The sequence below is a fragment of the Triticum dicoccoides genome, chromosome 5B (genome assembly GCF_002162155.2).
Source record: "Triticum dicoccoides isolate Atlit2015 ecotype Zavitan chromosome 5B, WEW_v2.0, whole genome shotgun sequence".
Lineage (NCBI taxonomy): Eukaryota > Viridiplantae > Streptophyta > Magnoliopsida > Poales > Poaceae > Triticum > Triticum dicoccoides.
This window is the reverse complement of record NC_041389.1, coordinates 570,753,399-570,774,749: the sequence shown is the minus strand read 5'-3', so window position 1 is coordinate 570,774,749 and position 21,351 is coordinate 570,753,399. Positions and strand designations below refer to the sequence as shown.

At 45.4% G+C, this 21,351-nt stretch overlaps 6 non-coding genes across 6 annotated transcripts; all 6 read right to left on the bottom strand.

Moving 5' to 3' along the window:
• Positions 1 to 4,610: 4,610 nt before the first annotated feature.
• Positions 4,611 to 4,675, bottom strand: LOC119313274. The gene has a single exon (XR_005151640.1). It is a non-coding gene; the product is annotated as a small nucleolar RNA Z105 (small nucleolar RNA).
• A 58-nt stretch (positions 4,676 to 4,733) lies between these two features.
• Positions 4,734 to 4,820, bottom strand: LOC119313501. The gene has a single exon (XR_005151781.1). It is a non-coding gene; the product is annotated as a small nucleolar RNA SNOR75 (small nucleolar RNA).
• Positions 4,821 to 4,894: 74 nt separating this feature from the next.
• LOC119313508 lies at positions 4,895 to 4,981 on the bottom strand. The gene has a single exon (XR_005151788.1). It is a non-coding gene; the product is annotated as a small nucleolar RNA SNOR75 (small nucleolar RNA).
• A 30-nt stretch (positions 4,982 to 5,011) lies between these two features.
• LOC119313437 lies at positions 5,012 to 5,157 on the bottom strand. Its single transcript, XR_005151722.1, has one exon. It is a non-coding gene; the product is annotated as a small nucleolar RNA F1/F2/snoR5a (small nucleolar RNA).
• A 90-nt stretch (positions 5,158 to 5,247) lies between these two features.
• On the bottom strand, positions 5,248 to 5,333 carry LOC119313258. Its single transcript, XR_005151625.1, has one exon. It is a non-coding gene; the product is annotated as a small nucleolar RNA Z196/R39/R59 family (small nucleolar RNA).
• Positions 5,334 to 5,557: 224 nt separating this feature from the next.
• On the bottom strand, positions 5,558 to 5,640 carry LOC119313256. The gene has a single exon (XR_005151623.1). It is a non-coding gene; the product is annotated as a small nucleolar RNA Z195/SNORD33/SNORD32 family (small nucleolar RNA).
• Positions 5,641 to 21,351: the final 15,711 nt, after the last annotated feature.

The window sequence follows — 21,351 nt, the reverse complement described above, 5'->3', positions numbered from 1 at the left end:
ATCACTAAGACCAATCTCAGTGACGGTCCACAGCTCGCTGTTCATTGCCATGAGGTGCTTCCTCATCATGGCCTTCCACTTGGGATAATCATGACCGTCAAAGATAGGGCATGTCACTTTCTTCATACATGCGGTCGACATAACTAAAACTGCAGGAGGTTAAACCAAAATCACACAGAACAAGGGAGTACCTTGCTCTGATACCAATTGAAAGTGCGTTATATCAACTAGAGGGGGGTGAATAGGCGATTTTTATGAATTCTTCACTGAGGAATTTGGCGGTGACGAAATTCCTTAGCGAAGAACTACTTGCAGCGGAATAAGTACTCAGAAGTAAGCATGACAGAATACACACATGGTCATCATGATGAAATGAAGACAAACACAGAGTACAGAAAGCGTAAACACAGGATAACACAAGATGAAGACAAACAGACTGAAAAATTTAACTGAGGAAATTGAGAAAGTCTTCAGTCAAAGTCTTCAAACACGGATATAAACAAACACTCAACACAGTAATGAGGAAATGAAAGAGTTGAGGAAATAGAACCAGTAAGGTTGGTGAAGACAATGATTTGGTAGACCAGTTCCAACTGCTGTCTCAGTTGTACATCCGGTTGGAGCGGCTGAGTATTTAAACTCGAGGACACACAGTCCCGGACACCCAGTCACTGAGCACGCAGCTCAAGACACCAAGTCCTCACCGTATTCTCCTTGAACTAAGGTCACACAGACCTCGTCCAATCACTCATGGCAAGTCTTCAGGCGACTTCCAAACCTTCACAGACTTCAGTCACTCGGCGATCCACAATTCCTCTTGGATGCTCTAGACCATGACGCCTAACCATCTGGAAGAAGCACAGTCTTCAAAGGTAACAAGCATCAGATCCACGTAGGATCAATCTCTTCAGTGATGCTCAATCACTTTGGGTTTGTGGATGTTTGGGTTTGGGTTCCACGCAGGAACAAATTCCTAACTCCTCAGTCAGATCAAATTCCTCAGCGACCAGAAGAACTTCGTCTCTGTCTCTGAAGAAATTGACTGAACTGTATGAGATTTCCAATGGCTTCACTCGAAGGGATTGGTAGGTGTAGGATTTTGAGTTGAGCATCACATGGAAATTTTTCTTTAGTATTTCCTCGACCCCCTTTAACAGTACGATGTTTCCTATGACTCAAAAAAGAGAAAAACAAAACTATGAAAACGAAAGTCTTCAAGCTTCATATTCCTTGCATGAATATCGAGTCTTTACGGACACATTAATTTCTTCACTTTCAAAGTCTCCATGGAAGTCTTTAGAAATACCAAAATCTTCAGTCGAAGATATTCATTTTTAGGGGTCGACTTTCTCTGTAAATATCAAACTCCTCATAGACTTATAGACCTGTGTACACTCATAAACACATTAGACCCTTAACCTATAAGTCTTCAATATACCAAAATCACTATGGGGCACTAGATGCACTTACAACCTGAAGCCGCACCACTCGCTCAATCCCCTTCTCTGCACGGCGCCGGCGACTGGAGTGGCCGTCGCAGCCCCTCGTGGCGCCGGAGGTCACCGGCGCAACACCGACGAGTCTTTCTCGTCCGAAGAAGACGCGATGACGACGGGGTCTGGGCGAGCACCCTCTGGCGCGAGCAAGCGAGGCCGAGGCTCGCCGAAGCACATGAACCATGGCGACGATTGGGACGGCAGTCAATGGCGGCAACGGTGCGCCCGAAGAGACGCCCGAAGCGCCGCGTCGCGCGGCTGCTCGAGCCCGCTGCTGTCTCCTGCTAAATCGGGGTGTTGGCGTTGACGCCCTCCATGCCGGCTCCAAGGCAGACGACTCCGGAGGCGCCGGTCGGCGCAGAGACGAAGGTGAGCGCCTCCTCCTCGTTCACGATGGCGCGCATCAGCACAGGTATGTATCCGGGCGAGCCGGCGGTCTCGACGGCGGGCGTTGGCGTCGACGACGCAAGCCACACGACCGACAAAGGAGGTGGTGGATGCGGACACCCAGGGGACGGTGCAGGCACAGCTGCAGCCCCATTCACCATGGAGGCGCTCGGGCCAGCCACTAGCCAGGGGTCGGACCCCATGGGCGCCTGGCCACGGGCGCAGGAAGCACCGTCGTGGGCGCGTCCATGGGCGAGGGGAGCACCGCGGGGGGCGCGTCCAGCGGCGCGATGGCAGCCAGGAGTGCCACGTCCAATGGCGCAGTGGCGGCCAAGAGCGCCACGTCCAGCGGCGCTGCGGCTGAACCAACGGATGGCTTGCATCCTGCAACGAAAACACCGGAGTCCACCCACTCCATGGTAGCGACGACGGTATCGACGAACATCCTCGCGAATCGTGCGAAGGAAGAAGGAAACGAGGCTAGGCATCTCACTGGCAGCAAGCGCTCCCTCTCTTCTCCTTTCTCTGTTGTTTCTCTTACTCTCGCTGGCTGTTCTACGTGCGTGATGACGTGTTCGAAATCAAAATGATCGATTCTCGTTGACGATGGTTACAGGATGCTTATATATCCCTGGAGAGACACGACGATCCAGAGGAGGCACCGGTTCTAGAGAGATGCGTCGGTTGCCAGGACACATGCGTGGTGCGATGCAACTACTTGGCCATTGGGCAACGGGAGATTTCCCTTTTAGCTAAAGCATTTTGCGGACTACAAGCACATCATCCACAAACTCCATAGTTTTGTGACGCAGTTAAACAAGCAGGGCCAATGTGGCCATTACCCATGGCAACATGCAGTTCATATGTCGAAGCCTCACAAACGACCTCGATGCTTGAGGCCCCATTCACTTTCGAGGAGATTTGGGATGCGATCAAACAACTCCCATCCGACAAATCACCGGCGGAATTCCTGCGCTCTTGCTGGGATATCATCAAGTATGACATATGTGCCGTCTTTAACAAGCTCTATGTGCTCAACGAGTGTGCTTTCCAGCAGCTCAACAAGGCCCTTATCACCTAGATTCCCAAGAAACCGAATACGGCCAACCTGTTCGATTACTGTCCTATCAGTCTCATTCACATCATCACAAAACTCTTCGCCAAGGTTCTCTCATCAAGGCTGCCCCCCGACTCGCCGAGATGGTCTCCTCCAACCAAAGTGCATTCATCACGGGCAAGATTGTGCATGACAACTTCATCCTCATCCAGCAAACGACCAGGCTGGACATAGCTGGACATGTCCAACTCCGTCTCCCTCGAGTCCTCCTCAAGCTGGACATAGCTCGCGCCTTCGATTCAATTTCTTGGCCTTTCCTACTTCAGATCCTGGAGCACCTTGGCTTCGGGCCGAGATGGCACGAGTGGGTTTCTATTCTCATCTTCACTACCTTCACGCGCATGATGACCAATGGCACTCCGGGCCCTCCCATTCCTCACCACCAGGGCCTTCGACAGGGAGACACGGTTCCGCCCATGCTCTTCACTCTCGTCATTGATGCACTAAACTCGCTCCTTCAGTGCACGGTCGCTAAGGGCATCATTAGGCGGCTCACAGCGCATCAGGGTACGTCCAGCGTCTCTCTCTTTACTCCGACCCCCAGGAACTCGCCATTATCAACGGCTTACTTGATTTCTTTGGGGCTGCTTCAGGCCTTCACACGAACTTTGCCAAGTGCCTTGCAGCACCGATCCAGTGCACTCGCGAGGCTTCCGACATCACTGGCTCTTCCTTGGCCTCCCCTTTCCCTGCGCAAGGTGCCAGCCTCCCTCCCACCTCCAACCACTCCTCGACAAGCTGTTGTGCAAGTTCGCAACCTGGAAGGTCGCACTCCTCCCGCGCGGCAAACGCCTTGCTCTGGTCAGGCAAGTCCTGACAGCCATGCCCGTACACATCCTGTTGGCCATGGCGCTATCACTTGCATCGCACGGGTATCTCTCTCCGTGTCAGATGGCTTTGGCTCCACGCTTCGAATGGCTCTCGCCCTTCATTTGCAGCCACATTCGGACCCCAAGGCCCTACAGTTCTTATTAAATTTGAACAATTGTTGTAGTATTAGAGATATTTGAACGCAAGCAAATATTGAACAATTGTTGTAATATTCGACCATCTCATTAAATTTGGACATGCCATTTATGGAAGAATTGAGCTGATACAATTGTTGTAATTGTGCTTGCTGAACTAAATTCCATCATGTTTGATGAAGATTGTCAGGCCTGGTAGAAGGTCCTTCTCCAGCATCAATGTGCATAAACGCGGGTCCTCACAGTCCAATTCGGTGTTAACAAAAAAAATTAACAAAATGTTCAGAACTTGATTCATGGAGAAGCCTGTCTTGTTGTTTTTTACAACAATCTGGCCACTAGTGTTTTGCTCTGTGGAGTCTTCGTTGCATTCCTTGCAACTTCAGGGCGGAAGGTACCAAGAACTGCGTTTTGGTTTCACTTTCGTTGGTTCATTTAGGTTACATAATATCTGCAAATTTTACTAAACATTTTACTTCAGTAGTCAAAAATTATGATCACGCCATGTCTTTCGTATGTGTTGGCACAAAACCTTCAGCACATGTGCAACAAAGAGAGAACCACAGGTGTAAGATAAGAGTTTCATTAGAAAACCATATTTGCATGGTTTGATAAAAGAAAACGATATTTGCTGCGACTTGACATTCAGAATGAGTAGGAGGATTTTATCATCAAATAGATCCGACAACAATTGTATTCCTCCATGCCAGCAACACAAATCCTACCAAAATAACTTTAACGCAAGCAAAGAATTTGACTAAGCAAATGTTCCCTCAGACAAATGCCTCGATTGTCCACACGGTTTAATAGAATGGATTACATCAGACTCGTCATCTGTTTTCATCATCACAGAGAACCAAGAGCTACGGAAAACAGGGGAAGATGCAAAAACACGTCAGCTTCACAGAAAAAGCGATGAACAAGGGATGTTCTCTCAGACAAATGCCTCGTATTGTCCCCATGGTTTAAGGAATGGATTGTATCGGACATCTAATCAGTGTTGATCATCACCGAGAACAAACGACAAACAATTTACAAAAATGAGTGAATGTAAACGGGGGTATAGTAACAGGAAGCTCCTGGTATGGGAGCAGCCAGTGTCGCAAAAACCCGTTTCCTTCTCGCTCTCTGCCAATCTAACGAGAAACAAGGCCATTGAAATAGACCAAGCATCAGATACCTCATGGCATTCGTCCCACCGTACAAATCAAATCACATATCCTATAAGCAATCAACGAAAGATGGGGCGTTTTCCAAAACTAGATCTGAGGGAAAAAATCAGTGCAATCTCAGTCGAAAGATGGTGATTGTTGTTGAGATAATCACAGAGGAACTCAGCATACTTAAACGATTACATCACCGATTGCAACCAATCGAAAAACATGAGAAAAGAACCAAAAGGAAATCAAAAAAACAGAGGAGGCGGAGGGGGTGAGATCAGATGGTAGTGCATGTTGTTTCTCATCATCTGTAGATGCAGAGATTTGGTTATGGATTGGTTTATCCTCATTTCAATCCCCCGGAGAACTGCATCGAAACAGAAAGATAGAGCAGCAAAAAAGAGCGAAGGAAAATGGGGAGAAGAATCCCAGGTGAGATCAGATGGTAGTGCATGTTGTTTCTCATCATCTGTAGATGCAGAAATTTGGTTATGGATTGATTTTCCTCATTTCAACCCGGGAGAAATGCATCCAAGAGGAAGAAAAAAGCAACAAAGAGACGGACAGGAAATGGGGAGAAGAATCGACTGCTGCAGGAGAGAGGCGGCTTGGCTTGGGTGTCAATCGCAGGTGCAGGAGGATTCCATTTATAGGCGGCGGCGGCTAGGGTTCGCTCGGTTTGCACGGAGGACTCGCCGAACGGGTACAACACTGGGCCGGGCTAAGATGCCGTGCTATGGGCCGAAGTGCGTTGTGCATTGCAAAGATTAAATATCTACTGGTGTCTTCTTACCCCATGACCAGCCTACTTGGTTACCCCTCAAAAAAATCTACTGGTGTCTTACCCCTCAAAAAACCTACTGGTGTCCTAAGAAAGAATCTTTACTGGTGCATTTTGCAGAACTCGAAAAAAAAACTATGAACATTTTGTTCTTTAACAAAAGAATCTACTGGTTCATTCTCCTAGCTGTATGGCCAAGTGACCAACATTTTTTTGTCTTCTGAAAAAGGTATATTATTAAATTTCTAAGCCTCAAACATAATCCAAACTACACAAATGTCCCTCGAACAATGAAGATCACTACCGCTACCAGAACGAATTATCGAGGCGCCGTTCTCATCGCTGCCTGCCAAAGTCGGGCTAACCTTGTCGATAACCTTCTAAAGTCTTCGTGCACTTGCCCTTAAGGACCGACGCCTTTGAACCCTTGAATCAATATGAAGTGTCATCACGCACGCACGATAAGAAACCCTAATCTCACGCCTCAAGGAGACCGCATGAATCCATGCAGGAGCTCATCTGACTCCATCCAAACGAACGAACGGGTAGTAGTACCAAGATCTCACAAGCTACCCTACATGATTGTGTTCGTCCATATGTAATTCATGCGGTGGATCTTTTACCATGTGATGAATGATTAATCTGTATCCGTATTATCATGGGTGGATGGATATTGATAGATATATATTGCTCATGTTTCATTAATCTAATTATTGGCATGTCTACGTGAAACAATAACGATGAAAGTGGTGTGTATTACATGGAATAGTTCCTTGTTTTTTAAGTTTTCCCATGTGACAGTAGGAAAAGAAACATTTGACGGGTTTGCCTCACTATTATAAAAAAAATTCTTTATTAACCTTTTATCACTGTAACACGGGATGTGAGAGTAATATATTTACTTTTTGCGGGTAGAGTAATATGGCTTTCAAATTATATGTTGTAATGTTATGTTTAAAAATATTGCTTATGGTGCTTACGAGTCCTTGGATGGAATATGAGCCACTAGGTTTGGTGTGTGACAATCTAATGGATTTATGGATGTACTACATATATATAAGATGCTGTGCTCTGGGCCGAAGTGCGCTTATTCTTATATTTGTGTGTCACCGCTTTCATGATAGATTTAGAGATGTTATTAGTCAACATATGAACACCCATCTGATCCCTCCATAATTAATTATCCAAGACACCTTCATATGCACTTGTTTTTCTGTTATTACTTACTTAAGTAACGCCAAAAAATACTCCACGCCACAATATCTAATAGGGATAATTGTATATGTGTCCTTAGTTGTGTCACCCTCGACAGGAATACCCCTAGTTTTGTATAACACGCGGTCTTGCCCAACTCAGCTAGCTTGGCTTGTGCTTTTGCCCTTCCGGCACGGCTCCGTCCAGTCAGCGTTGTTTGACCGTAAGCGGCGCTAGATTTTGGACAAGCCTTGCCCCCGGTCGACCTAACCAGCTCACACTCTCTCGTTCCCCACTGTCTCTCATTCTCTCTCACCAACCCTAGCTCGCTCGGCGGCGGCGAAACCCGGACCGCCAAATTCATTGCCAGGCGATGGGGGAGACCGGAGAAAGCGTCGGCGGCCGCGGCCGTCGCCGCAGGGACACCACATCTTCACTTGAGCGTGGAGAAGGCGGCGGTGCTGGTGGAGCCAATGGCGACAAGGGCAGCGGATTTGCAGGGGAGCGCGTACAAGGCGAAGGTGGTGGCGCCCACGGCGAGAGGGCAGCGGATCTGCACGGGAGCGCGTACAAGGCGACGGTGGCGGCGCCCATGATGACAAGGGTAACAGATCTGCACGGGAAATTCCTGCAGGGTAAGTATCAGACTTAGATCTGCTCGTGTTTATTACCGTAGGATTGATTCAACTATGATTTAGGCTCGGTTTTGTTCGTTTTTTAACAGGAGATGGCATATTTTTTATCGTAGGATGAATCCAGCAACCGCATTCCATCTTTCTACTAGAATGGAGACCACTGTTCTAGTTTCTACGGGTACTAAAGGAAAAGATTGTGGCTTCACTTTTCCATTGTTTGTGGACAACACTACTTCGTACCAGGATTTCAGGGCTGCCATTTGTGCTAAGTATCCATGGGGATTGTTTGATGCTGTTGAGATGAGATATTGGGATAGTAACACCCTTTGTTGGGTCCCTGTACAGTGTGATTCAGAGTTAGGTTTGATGTTTGCAAGAAATGCACAAATTATGTCATGCAACTTCGAAATCACAGTGATACAGAGAACTAGAGCACAAAGGTTTCAAAACCCATCTACTTCTAGGCCCTCTGCATCTAGGCCCTCTAGTTTTAATCCTACTGCTGGAGGGACAAGGGCTAGAACTAGGGCTAGCAGTAGAAGTAGGGCAACAAGTGACACCTTTACTGCTTCTGGAACTCCAGGTGTTAATGAAAGTCAAGAACAACCAAACAAAACAGGTGATCCAGTTGTGGAGGAGGCATTGCCTGATGCACCAGGTCTGGAGGATCAGATACTTTATCCTGGATATGTTCAATACAATAATGAAAAAGAAAAAGCAGACAAGGACTATATCCTTGCAGAGTTTTCTGACACAGATGCTGATGAGATGCAAGAGGATCATGAAATGGGAGCTTTTGAAGATGCAGACAAGGACAGACCTGTCATGATGTATGACAGGGAAAATCCATCTATTGAGGAAGGTGTGGTCTTCCCTTCTGCAGTTGATTGCAGAAATGCAGTTGCAACCTACTCAATCAAAGCTGAAACTGAGTTCTCTATGCTAAAAAGTGATCCAACTAGGTTTACTGTCAAATGTTCTTATGATAGGTGCAAATGGAGGCTACATGCCTCTTTAATAAGGAGGAGCACAATGTTTCAGGTATTAAATGTTGTGATATCTTAAATGTTTGTTATATTTTCTGCAATCAAATGTTCTTATGATTGCTGATATATGTACTTACAATTTGTCTTATTGTTTGTTGTGTTGTCTTGTTTCAGATTAAAGTGAACCAACACCAACATACTTGTCATAGTGTCAACAGATCTTAGAGATTGAGAGCTGCAAAAGGAAGGTGGATTGCAGATGCTTCTATGCATTGGATTAGACAAAATCCATCTATTGGTCCTAAGGAAATTCAAACGAAGTTGTTAGAGAAGTATGGTGTGGAGGTGCCATATGACAGGTGCTACAATGGTAACGAGATGGCACTTGACAAAATATATGGCAATAACAGTGAAAGTTTCCAACTTATTTATTCTTTCAAAGAGGAAGTGGAGAGGGCATCAACAGACAGTCTTGTTGAAATTGACAGGCACACAGTTGAGTTCAGATTAAAGGCAAGAAGTATTACAAGGAGTGTTTTAGAAGGGTGTGTGTTTGCTTCAAAGCTTGTCGGAAAGGTTTTCTGTAGGGGTGCGGGCCATACCTAGTTGTAGATGCTACAACATTGAATGGTAGGTTTAGAGGGCAGCTTGTAGCAGCTTGTTCACTGGATGGACACAACTAGTTGTTTCCAGTTGCTTATGGTGTTCTAGAAGTGGAGAGTACTGAGAGTTGGACATGGTTTTTCACAAACCTGAAGAAAATGCTAGGTCATCCAGAAGGTTTAGTGATACATACTGATGCTTGCAAGGGGTTGGAAACTGCTGTTGATGATGTGTACCCTGGAGTGGAACATAGAGAGTGTATGAGACACTTGGCTCAGAATTTCAGTAAGAAATTTAAGGGGAAGTTCTTTGATGATAACTTATGGCCTTGTTCACTAACCTACAGTATCAAGAATCATAATTATCATCTAAACCTGCTCAAAAGCAAACCCAAAGTGAAGGAATATTTGGGCAAGAGCTGATTTCAATGAGATGTGCGAGGTTGACTATGTGAACAACAACCTTGTTGAATCATTCAACTCAAGAATCAGGAAATACAAGAGTCTTCACATAGTTGACCTCTAGACAAGATTAGGCAATACATCATGGAGAAATTTGACTTAAGAAACAGAATTGCCCACTACTAGGGAAAACCCTAGCAGTAGCGCGGCTATTTTGCCTATTAGTAGCGCGGGACGACGCACTACTGATAAGGCGCTACAGCTAACGTGTAGCAGTAGCGCCTGTCATCCCACGCTACTGCTATACATGGCTAGCAGTAGCGTGCTTTAGTGCAGAGCTTTGCTGCTAATATTTGCAGCGCTTTTTAGCAGGAAGCGCTACTGGTAAGGGAGCGTCACTACAAAAAAATACACTTCCGTGATGATACGTGTTTGTCACATTAGGTCGCGTTTTTTGTCATGCATGTACATCCATGAGAAAATTATGACAGAATCAAGATAGTCATACCTGTGCTGTCGTAGGAGTGTTCCATGACATTACCAAAATTATCATCACGGAAGTGTCCACTTCCATGACGATAAATCGCGCATCATAGAAATGCTTTCTTCAAGGGTGATCGACACGTGGCATCCACCGTAACGGAACACCGTTAAGCTATCGGTCGGGTTTTGGATCCGATAACCCGTTAACAGACCCGACCAATGGGGATTTTCCACGTGTAAAATCATCATTGGCTGGAGGAAACACGTGTCGGCTCATCGTTGGGACAGATGTCATCCACTCATTGGACAGAAGGCGCCTATGATACATCGACACGTGGCACGGCCCAACAGAGGCCCATTCCTGTGAAAAGGCCGACCCGTTTGACTTGGTCAAAAGGTGGCGGGCCGGCCCATGGAAAGCCTGTTAACGGTCTGTTGGCATATAGCCCATTTACAGCCCGCTAACCCAAGGCCCGTTATGCCCTATCTGAATTAGGCCCAGCAGCGTCATCTAGGCCATCCAATATGATTCCAGACCGTTTTCACTTCTGGCCCATGTATGGCCCATGACGTCTTTCGGCCCATATGAGGCCCTATGTAACTCTTGGCCTATTAACGGCCCATGGTGAAACTGGCCCGTAATGAACAGTGTATCACTTTACACCCATTAACGGCCCGTGGTGAAACTGGCCCGTAATGAACAGTGTATCACTTTATACCCATTAACGACCCGTTATTCCGTTGGGCCGTTTCCAGCCCATGTTATCTTTCGGCCTTCTCAGAGCCCATTTATTCTTGGGCTCATTTCCAGCATTCGTTTACTTACGGGCCGTTACTGTCATTTTCTACTTGTGGGCCAAATTCAGCCCATGGTTACAGTCGGCCCGTTTGTGGTCCATTAATACGTTGGGCCGTTTTCATAGCATCATCAAATACAGCCTATTAACGATGGCCCGTTATGGTCGGCCCATGAACGGACGATTCCAACTCTAGCCCGTTTACACCCATAATGCGGCCTGTTATTGGCCCATATTTGGCCAATCGATCATACGGCCCGTATAAGGCCCATTGATGATACGACCCGTAGAAGGCCCATTGTTTCTATGACCCGTAGAAGGCCCATTGTTTCTACGGACCGTAGAAGGCCTACTATTTCTACGGCCCGTAGAAGGTGTTGGAAATATGCCCTAGAGGCAATAATAAAATGGTTATTATTGTATTTCCTTGTTCATGATAATTGTCTATTATTCATGCTATAATTGTATTGACCGAAAACCGCAATACACGTGTGAATACATAGACCACAACATGTCCCTAGTGAGCCTCTAGTTGACTAGCTCGTTGATCAACAGATGGTCATGGTTTCCTGACCATGGACATTGGATGCCATTGATAACGAGATCACATCATTAGGAGAATGATGTGATGGACAAGACCCAATCCTAAGCATAGCACAAGATCGTGTAGTTCGTTTGCTAAAGCTTTTCTAATGTTAAGTATCATTTCCTTAGACCATGAGATTATGTAACTCCCGGATACCGTAGGAGTGCTTTGGGTGTACCAAACGTCACAACGTAACTGGGTGGCTATAAATGTACACTACAGGTATCTCTGAAAGTGTATGTTGGGTTGGCATGAATCGAGACTGGGATTTGTCACTCCGTATGACGGAGAGGTATCTCTAGGCCCACTCGGTAGGACATCATCATAATGTGCACAATGTGATCAAGGAGTTGATCACGGGATGATGTGTTATGGAACGAGTAAAGAGACTTGCCAGTAACGAGATTGAACAAGGTATCGGGATACCGACGATCGAATCTCGGGCAAGTACTATACCGCTAGACAAAGGGAATTGTATACGGGATTGATTGAATCCTTGACATTATGGTTCATCCGATGAGATCATCGTGGAACATGTGGGAGCCAACATGGGTATCCAGATCCCGTTGTTGGTTATTGGCCGGAGAGTTGTCTCGGTCATGTCTGCATGGTTCCCGAACCCGTAGGGTCTACACACTTAAGGTTCGATGACGCTAGGATTATAGGGAATAGATATATGTGGTTACCGAATGTTGTTCGGAGTCCCGGATGAGATCCTGAACGTCACGAGGAGTTCCGGAATGGTCCGGAGGTAAAGATTTATATATGGGAAGTCCTGTTTTGGTCACCGGAAAGGTTTCGGGTGCTATCAGTAACGTACCGGGACCACCGGGAGGGTCCCGGGGGTCCGCCAGGTGGGGCCACTGGCCCCAAAGGGCTGCATGGGCCAAGTGTGGGAGGGGACCAGCCCCAGGTGGGCTGGTGCGTGTTGGGGAACGTAGTAATTTCAAAAAAAAAATCCTACGCACACGCAAGATCATGGTGATGGCATAGCAACGAGAGGGGAGAGTGTTGTCCACGTACCCTCGTAGACCGTAAGCGGAAGCGTTATGACAACGCGATTGATGTAGTCGTACGTCTTCACGATCCGACCGATCCAAGCACCGAACGTACGGCACCTCCGTGTTCAGCACACGTTCAACTCGATGACGTTCCTTGTGCTCCAATCCAGCAAAGCGTCGGGGATGAGTTCTGTCAGCACGACGGCGTGGTGACAATGATGATGTTCTACCGGCGCAGGGCTTCGCGTAAACTCCGCGACGATATGACCGAGGTGGAATATGGTGGAGGGGGGCACCGCACACGGCTAAGGAACAATCCGTAGATCAACTTGTGTGTCATGGGATGCCCCCCCTGCCCCCGTATATAAAGGAGCCAAGGGGGAGGGGGTGGCCGGCTAAGGAGGGCGCGCCAAGGGGAGTCCTACTCCCACCGGGAGTAGGACTCCTTCTTTCCTAGTCCAACTAGGAGAAGGGGGGGAAAGGAGGGGAGTGGAGAAGGAAGGGAGAGGGGGGCCGCGCCCCAAACCCTTTGTCCAATTCGGACTGGGCTTGGGAGGGGCGCGCGCCACCTCCTGGCTCCTTCCCACTAAGGCCCATTAAGGCCCAATACTCTTCCCCGTATTCCCGTAACTCCCCGGTACTCCGAAAAATACCCGAATCACTCAGAACCTTTCCGAACTCCGAATATAGTCGTCCAATATATCAATCTTTACGTCTCGACCATTTCGAGACTCCTCGTCATGTCCCCGATCTCATCCGGGACTCCGAACTCCTTCGGTACATTAAAACTCATAAACTCATAATATAACTGTCATCGTAACGTTGAGCGTGCGGACCCTATGGGTTCGAGAACTATGTAGACATGACCTAGAACTATTCTCGGTCAATAACCAATAGCGGAACCTGGATGTCCATATTGGTTCCTACATATTCTACGAAGATCTTTATCGGTCAAACCGCATAACAACATACGTTGTTCCCTTTGTCATCGGTATGTTACTTGCCTGAGATTCGATCGTCGGTATCCAATACCTAGTTCAATCTCGTTACTGGCAAGTCTCTTTACTTGTTACGTAATGCATCATTCTATAACTAACTCATTAGTTACATTGCTTGCAAGGCTTATAGTGATGTGCATTATCGAGAGGGCCCACAGATACCTCTCCGATAATCGGAGTGACAAAAACTAATCTCGAAATATGCCAACCCAACATGTACCTTTGGAGACACCCGTAGTACTCCTTTATAATCACCCAGTTACGTTGTGACATTTGGTAGCACCCAAAGTGTTCCTCCGGTAAACGGGAGTTGCATAATCTCATGGTTACAGGAACATGTATAAGTCATGAAGAAAGCAACATCAACATACTAAACGATCAGGTGCTAGGCTAACGGAATGGGTCAAGTCAATCACATCATTCTCCTAATGATGTGATCCCGTTAATCAAATGACAACTCTTTTGTCCATGGTTAGGAAACATAACCATCTTTGATAAACGAGCTAGTCAAGTAGAGGCATACTAGTGACACTATGTTTGTCTATGTATTCACACATGTATTATGTTTCCGATTAATACAATTCTAGCATGAATAATAAACATTTATCATGATATAAGGAAATAAATAATAACTTTATTATTGCCTCTAGGTCATATTTCCTTCAGTGCGCCCCCCCACCAGGGCCCAAGGCGCCTAGGGTTGAAAACCCTAGGGGAGAGGGCGCCTCCACCTTGCTTGGGGGGCAAGTCTCCCCCTCCTGGCCGCCGCCCCTCCCCACTAGATGGGATCTGGAGGGGGCCGGCCTCCTCTCCCCTTCCCCTATATATAGTGGGGTTTTTGGGGCTGCCAAGGACATGAGTTTTCCTCTCCCTGGCGTAGCCCTACCCCTCTCCCTCCTCGTCTCTCGCAGTGCTTGGCGAATCCCTGCTGGAGTGCCACGCTCCTCCTCCACCACCACGCCATTGTGCTGCTGCTGGACGGAGTCTTCCCCAACCTCTCCCTATCCCCTTGCTGGATCAAGGCGTGGGAGACTTCATCGGGCTGCACGTGTGTTGAACGCGGAGGTGCCGTCCGTTCGGCACTAGGATCTTCGGTGATTCGGATCACGATGAGTGCGACGCCCTCAACCCCGTTCTCTTGAACGCTTCCGCTTAGCGATCTTCAAGGGTATGAAGATGCACTCCCTCTCTCTCTCGTTGCTAATCTCTCCATAGATTGATCTTGGTGATGCGTAGAAAATTTTGAATTTTTGCTACGTTCCCCAACAGTGGCATCATGAGCTAGGTCTATTGCGTAGATTCTATGCACGAGTAGAACACAAGTTGTTGTGGGCGTTGATTTCGTTCAATATGCTTACCGTTACTAGTCCTATCTTGTTTCGACGGTATTGTGGGATGAAGCAGCCTGGACCGACCTTACACGTACACTTACATGAGACAGGTTCCACCGACTGACATGCACTTGTTGCATAAGGTGGCTAGCGGGTGCCAGTCTCTCCCACATTAGTCGGATTGGATTCGATGAAAAGGGTCCTTATGAAGGGTAAATATCAATTGGCATATCATGTTGTGGCTTTTGCGTAGGTAAGAAAAGTTCTTGCTAGAAACCCATAGCAGCCACGTAAAACATGCAAACAACAATAGAGGACGTCTAACTTGTTTTTGCAGGGTATGCTATGTGATGTGATATGGCCAAGAAGGATGTGATGAATGAAATATATGTGATGTATGAGATTGATCATATTCTTGTAATAGGAATCACGACTTGCATGTCGATGAGTATGACAACCGGCAGGAGCCATAGGAGTTGTCTTTATTTATTGTATGACCTGCGTGTCACTGAATAACGCCATATAATTACTTTACTTCATTGCTAAACCGTTAGCCATAGTAGTAGAAGTAATAAGTTGGCGAGACAACTTCATGGAGACACGATGATGGAGATCATGATGATGGAGATCATGGTGTCATGCCGGTGACGATGATGATCATGGAGCCCCGAAGATGGAGATCAATGGAGCTATATGATATTGGCCATATCATGTCACTACTATATAATTGCATGTGATGTTTATCATGTTTATGCATCTTATTTGCTTAGAACGACGGTAGTAAATAAGATGATCCCTAATAATAATTTCAAGAAAGTGTTCCCCCTAACTGTGCACCATTGCGAAAGTTCGTTGTTTCGAAGCACCACGTGATGATCGGGTGTGATAGATTCTAACATTCACATACAACGGGTGTAAGACAGATTTACACATGCAAAACACTTAGGTTGACTTGACGAGCCTAGCATGTACAGACATGGCCTCGGAACACGAGAGACCGAAAGGTCGAACATGAGTCGTATAGTAGATACGATCAACATGAAGATGTTCACTGATGATGACTAGTCCGTCTCATGTGATGATCAGACACGGCCTAGTTGACTCAGATCATGTATCACTTAAGATGACTAGAGGGATATCTATCTGAGTGGGAGTTCATTAGATGAACTTAATTATCTTGAACATAGTCAAAAAGGTTTTTGCAAATTATGTCGTAGCTCGCGCTTTAGTTCTACTATTTTACTTATGTTCCTAGAGAAAATTTAGTTGAAAGTTGATAGTAGCAATTATGCGGAGTGGGTCCGTAATCTGAGGATTGTCCTCATTACTGCGTAGAAGCCTTATGTCCTTAATGCACCGCTCGGTGTGCTTAACCTCGAACGTCGTCTGTGGATGTTGCGAACATCTGACACACACATTTTGATGACTACATGATAGTTCAGTAATGTTAAACGGTTTAGCATTGTGGCGCGGAAGACGTTTTTGAAATGTCGCGGAACATATGAGATGTTCCAGTGGCTGAAATTGGGATTTCAGGCTCGTGCCCACGTTAAGAGGTATGAGACCTCCGACAAGTTTCTTAGCCTACAAACTAAGGGAGAAAAGCTCAATCGTTGAGCATGTGCTCAGATTGCCTGGGTACTACAATTACTTGAATCGAGTGGGAGTTAATCTTCCAGATGAGATAGTGATGTTTCTCCAAAGTCATTGCCACCAAGCTACTAGAGCTTCGTGATGAACTATAACATATCAGGGATAGATATGATGATCCTTGAGCTATTCGCGATGTTTGACACTGCGAAAGTAGAAATCAAGAAGGAGCATCAATTGTTGATGGTTAGGGAAACCACTAGTTTCAAAGAGGGCAAGGGCAAGAAGGGATACTTCATGAAATGACAAATCAGTTGCTGCTCTAGTGAAGAAACCCAAAGGTTGAACCCAAACCCGAGACTAAGTGCTTCTGTAATAAAGGGAATAGTCACTGGAGCAGAATTACCCTAGATACTTGGTAGATAAGAAGGCAGGCAAGGTCGATAGAAGTATATTGGATATACATTCTATTAATGTGTACTCTACTAGTACTCCTAGTAGCACCATGGTAATAGATACCAGTTCGGTTGCTAAGTGTTAGTAACTCGAAATAAAAGGCTACGGAATAAACGGAGACTAGCTAAAGGCGAGGTGACGATATGTGTTGGAAGTATTTCCAAGGTTGATGTGATAAAACATCGCACGCTCCCTCTACCATCGGGATCGGTGTTAAACCTAAATAATTGTCATTTGGTGTTTGTGTTGAGCATAGACATGAGTGGATTATGTCTATCGCAATACGGTTATTCATTTAAGGAGAATAATGGTTACTCTGTTTATTTGAATAATACCTTCAATGGTCTTGCACCTAAAATGAATGGTTTATTGAATCTCAATCGTAGTGATACACATTTTCATGCCAAAAGATATAAGATAGTAATGATAGTACCACCTACTTGTGGCACTGCCATGTAAGTCATATTGGTATAAAACGCATGAAGAAGCTCCATGTTGATGGATCTTTGGACTCACTCGTTTTTTGAAAAGTTTGAGACATGCGAACCATGTCTATTGGTATGTACGCATGAAGAAACTCCATGCAGATGGATCGTTTGGACTCACTTGATTTTGAATCACTTGAGACATGCAAATCATACCACATGGGCAAGATGACTGAAAAGCCTCGTTTTCAGTAAGATGGAACAAGAGAGAAACTTGTTGGAAGTAATACATTTTGATGTGTGTTGTCCAATGAGTGTCGAGGCACGCAGTGGATATCGTTGTGTTCTTACTTCACAGATAATTTGAGTAGATGCTGAGGATATTTACTTGATGAAACATGGACGGAGTCTTCCCCAACCTCTCCCTATCCCCTTGCTGGATCAAGGCGTGGGAGACTTCATCGGGCTGCACGTGTGTTGAACGCGGAGGTGCCGTCCGTTCGGCACTAGGATCTTTGGTGATTCGGATCACGATGAGTGCGACGCCCTCAACCCCGTTCTCTTGAACGCTTCCGCTTAGCGATCTTCAAGGGTATGAAGATGCACTCCCTCTCTCTCTCGTTGCTAATCTCTCCATAGATTGATCTTGGTGATGCGTAGAAAATTTTGAATTTTTGCTACGTTCCCCAACAGTGGCATCATGAGCTAGGTCTATTGCGTAGATTCTATGCACGAGTAGAACACAAGTTGTTGTGGGCGTTGATTTCGTTCAATATGCTTACCGTTACTAGTCCTATCTTGTTTCGACGGTATTGTGGGATGAAGCAGCCTGGACCGACCTTACACGTACACTTACATGAGACAGGTTCCACCGACTGACATGCACTTGTTGCATAAGGTGGCTAGCGGGTGCCAGTCTCTCCCACATTAGTCGGATTGGATTCGATGAAAAGGGTCCTTATGAAGGGTAAATATCAATTGGCATATCATGTTGTGGCTTTTGCGTAGGTAAGAAAAGTTCTTGCTAGAAACCCATAGCAGCCACGTAAAACATGCAAACAACAATAGAGGACGTCTAACTTGTTTTTGCAGGGTATGCTATGTGATGTGATATGGCCAAGAAGGATGTGATGAATGAAATATATGTGATGTATGAGATTGATCATATTCTTGTAATAGGAATCACGACTTGCATGTCGATGAGTATGACAACCGGCAGGAGCCATAGGAGTTGTCTTTATTTATTGTATGACCTGCGTGTCACTGAATAACGCCATATAATTACTTTACTTCATTGCTAAACCGTTAGCCATAGTAGTAGAAGTAATAAGTTGGCGAGACAACTTCATGGAGACACGATGATGGAGATCATGATGATGGAGATCATGGTGTCATGCCGGTGACGATGATGATCATGGAGCCCCGAAGATGGAGATCAATGGAGCTATATGATATTGGCCATATCATGTCACTACTATATAATTGCATGTGATGTTTATCATGTTTATGCATCTTATTTGCTTAGAACGACGGTAGTAAATAAGATGATCCCTAATAATAATTTCAAGAAAGTGTTCCCCCTAACTGTGCACCATTGCGAAAGTTCGTTGTTTCGAAGCACCACGTGATGATCGGGTGTGATAGATTCTAACATTCACATACAACGGGTGTAAGACAGATTTACACATGCAAAACACTTAGGTTGACTTGACGAGCCTAGCATGTACAGACATGGCCTCGGAACACGAGAGACCGAAAGGTCGAACATGAGTCGTATAGTAGATACGATCAACATGAAGATGTTCACTGATGATGACTAGTCCGTCTCATGTGATGATCAGACACGGCCTAGTTGACTCAGATCATGTATCACTTAAGATGACTAGAGGGATATCTATCTGAGTGGGAGTTCATTAGATGAACTTAATTATCTTGAACATAGTCAAAAAGGTTTTTGCAAATTATGTCGTAGCTCGCGCTTTAGTTCTACTATTTTACTTATGTTCCTAGAGAAAATTTAGTTGAAAGTTGATAGTAGCAATTATGCGGAGTGGGTCCGTAATCTGAGGATTGTCCTCATTACTGCGTAGAAGCCTTATGTCCTTAATGCACCGCTCGGTGTGCTTAACCTCGAACGTCGTCTGTGGATGTTGCGAACATCTGACACACACATTTTGATGACTACATGATAGTTCAGTAATGTTAAACGGTTTAGCATTGTGGCGCGGAAGACGTTTTTGAAATGTCGCGGAACATATGAGATGTTCCAGTGGCTGAAATTGGGATTTCAGGCTCGTGCCCACGTTAAGAGGTATGAGACCTCCGACAAGTTTCTTAGCCTACAAACTAAGGGAGAAAAGCTCAATCGTTGAGCATGTGCTCAGATTGCCTGGGTACTACAATTACTTGAATCGAGTGGGAGTTAATCTTCCAGATGAGATAGTGATGTTTCTCCAAAGTCATTGCCACCAAGCTACTAGAGCTTCGTGATGAACTATAACATATCAGGGATAGATATGATGATCCTTGAGCTATTCGCGATGTTTGACACTGCGAAAGTAGAAATCAAGAAGGAGCATCAATTGTTGATGGTTAGGGAAACCACTAGTTTCAAAGAGGGCAAGGGCAAGAAGGGATACTTCATGAAATGACAAATCAGTTGCTGCTCTAGTGAAGAAACCCAAAGGTTGAACCCAAACCCGAGACTAAGTGCTTCTGTAATAAAGGGAATAGTCACTGGAGCAGAATTACCCTAGATACTTGGTAGATAAGAAGGCAGGCAAGGTCGATAGAAGTATATTGGATATACATTCTATTAATGTGTACTCTACTAGTACTCCTAGTAGCACCATGGTAATAGATACCAGTTCGGTTGCTAAGTGTTAGTAACTCGAAATAAAAGGCTACGGAATAAACGGAGACTAGCTAAAGGCGAGGTGACGATATGTGTTGGAAGTATTTCCAAGGTTGATGTGATAAAACATCGCACGCTCCCTCTACCATCGGGATCGGTGTTAAACCTAAATAATTGTCATTTGGTGTTTGTGTTGAGCATAGACATGAGTGGATTATGTCTATCGCAATACGGTTATTCATTTAAGGAGAATAATGGTTACTCTGTTTATTTGAATAATACCTTCAATGGTCTTGCACCTAAAATGAATGGTTTATTGAATCTCAATCGTAGTGATACACATTTTCATGCCAAAAGATATAAGATAGTAATGATAGTACCACCTACTTGTGGCACTGCCATGTAAGTCATATTGGTATAAAACGCATGAAGAAGCTCCATGTTGATGGATCTTTGGACTCACTCGTTTTTTGAAAAGTTTGAGACATGCGAACCATGTCTATTGGTATGTACGCATGAAGAAACTCCATGCAGATGGATCGTTTGGACTCACTTGATTTTGAATCACTTGAGACATGCAAATCATACCACATGGGCAAGATGACTGAAAAGCCTCGTTTTCAGTAAGATGGAACAAGAGAGAAACTTGTTGGAAGTAATACATTTTGATGTGTGTTGTCCAATGAGTGTCGAGGCACGCAGTGGATATCGTTGTGTTCTTACTTCACAGATAATTTGAGTAGATGCTGAGGATATTTACTTGATGAAACACAAGTCTGAATTATTGAAAGGTTCAAGTCAGAGTGAAGTTGAAGATCTTCGTGACAAGAGGATAAAATGTCTATGATATGATCATAGAAATGAATATCTGAGTTGCGAGTTTGGTACACAATTAAGACATTGTGGAAATTGTTTCACAACTAACACCGCCTGGAACACCATAGTGTGATGGTGTGTCCGAACATCATAGATGCACCCTATTGGATATGGGGCATACCATGATGTCTCTCATCAAATTACCACTATCGTTCATGGGTTAGGCATTAGAGACAACCGCATTCACTTTAAATAGGGCACCACGTAATTCCATTAAGATGACAGCGTA